This window comes from Octopus bimaculoides, chromosome 19 (assembly GCF_046866305.1).
Source record: "Octopus bimaculoides isolate indiv1 chromosome 19, ASM4686630v1, whole genome shotgun sequence".
Taxonomy (NCBI): domain Eukaryota; kingdom Metazoa; phylum Mollusca; class Cephalopoda; order Octopoda; family Octopodidae; genus Octopus; species Octopus bimaculoides.
The window spans coordinates 31,412,299-31,414,724 of NC_142946.1; positions in this window are offsets into that span (position 1 = coordinate 31,412,299).

A 2,426-nucleotide genomic window follows, 5' to 3' on the forward strand; every position below is an offset into this window, starting at 1 on the left:
CATCACTTTTCTAGTGGGTCTCTTCAAACAGCTAAAATTGCCAGATCTCATCATACCAACGACACTCTGCTCAGACAGCTATTTTCTCACATTCGATCAAGTGGGTAATTGTGTGGGAACTGATTGTGCCCTGCCAAGCCCTGCCAAGAACACATAGAGAAGGCACATGAGAGAAGACTGGCCAAATCTCAGGGGCTGGTATAGGTAATGAAAAAGTTATCACTGGCGAGTATGTTGCAAGCGAACTGAAGTTGGCAGCCAACTGAAGTGGGCTGACAACGTTTTGTGGGGCGTTATTTCTGCAAAGCTCGAACTCGATTTGAGCTAATGGTGCTACAGAGAGAAGGGCAATACATTCCATTACTAAAGCTGCAGAGAAACCCATTAAATGGCTTCAGATACAAAGGGTTGACTTGTGGCATGCTGCTACTGGAATGCAGGTTGGGTGTTTATTCAACACCGGCTAGGTCAGCCGGGCGAGGGGTTCTGATATTGAAAAAAAACCGACTCTCCTCTACAACCCAGAAGCACCACTAATGATACGTCCATGAGAAATATTTTGAAACAATGCGCGCGTGTGTGCATGAGTGTGTTACTACTGTTTCTTCTACCTACATAAAACTACTACTACTACTACTACTACTACTACTACTACTACTACTACTACTACTACTACTACTACTACTACTACATAAGGAATGAGAGAGCAAATATATTTTACATAAAGAAAAACTGTAAAGTTGTGATGTTCGTACAATTTCAAGTCACTTAGCAATGATTTACTCTCCGCCACCTCCAACAGCACCCACTCCTGCACAGATGATATCACCCTCATTCCTCACTAGCCTTACATACCTAAGTATCATCTATTAAACCCTAGCCATATTCCTACAATGACACTATGAAAAGGCATCTCGAAAATATCCTGTAATGGTTTCAAGTCGGTCATGTCTCCTTTGTAGCTTAAACACGCAAACACTCGACATATCTTAAACACATTATTCTGCTACTTCCTAACCGTAACTTAATCAGGACTCTGAAACTTGCTCCAAATGCAAGGCCTTATTATCACCTAGGATCACTCTTCGAGAAATCATCTCCTTAACACGAACTGCATCACGAAGACTGGTTTTCTTCTTCAGGATCAGAAAATACTTATTCCCCTAAACAGCAACTATGTTCCTACAAAACTCAGGTAAAATCCACTGTCGAGTACTGCTTCCACATCCGAGACAATGCTTCATGGAAGAGAAAAACCACATCGAAAGAGAGAGATCACAAGGCTGAGTGGCATCGAGTCACTCACCAAAACACTCCGTTCCCTCGCTTAGAGACTTGCAATCTCTTCCTGATTTTTCTAGCGCCACTACAGCGACCTCTCTTCTTGGGAGCTGGTCTCATCTCACACCCACTCAGGTATTCAAGGTTCACTCATGTCCAGATTGTGCCTCCAAACTTCACATCAACTACTATTACCAGTCCTTTCTGCCCAGAGCTGCAGAAAAAAAAATGTGCAAGGAAGGAATATCGTCCCTGCTCAAGTTTCTCGCTACAGCTGTAACTGGTGACCGCTGAAGAGGAACATTAACGGTGTCGAACTCATTTGTGGTGGAGTATGGCGGTAAGTTATGGGTAAAGCTCTGACCTATAAATCAAGCCATGGGTACAGCTCTTCCTTATAGACCCGACCAATGTTACAACAACAATAACATCAACAAGATCCATCAAGGAGCTTATGTGGTAGAGAACGAGAGAGAGAGAGAGAGACTTATACAGCAGCAGGAATAACAATAACAACAACCACGACAGCAGCAGTAAGACCATCCCTGCCATTAGCACCACTTTCATTCAGTATCACCGTCACCACCACCAACACCGTCACCAATAGTGTCACCAACACCAGCAACAACAACACTAACAACATCAACCTCATTACCACTACCTCCAGCATCACCAGTAACAACAGCAGTAGCAACAACAACAACAGCAGCGATGACAACAACAACAACAACAGTAAACTAGTGTCTCCAATCAAGATAGCATTAAGAGAATACTCTCAGAGCAAAGTCTTTGATGTTTCCGATCGTTGCCAAGGTTGCAGGGTAGCCATGGTAGCAGTGATACAGCTACCGCTGTACCCTGTCAGATGTTGCACTGAGAATATTGAGAACACCATCTACGACCATCTCAATAATAATATACCTCTACTTCATCATTCTGCTAATCTCTCATTCCCTTACTTCACTTTCTCATTCTCTTCTGCTCTCTTTCCTTCGCTTTCTTATTCTTCTCCTGTCTCATCCTGCCCATCTTTCATTCCTCCGCTTTCGTATTCTTTCGATCTCAATCTTCATCTTGCTTGTTTATTCATTTCTCTATTCTTCAGTTCTCTAATTTTCTTTCTTTCTTATGGTTTCCCATATCCT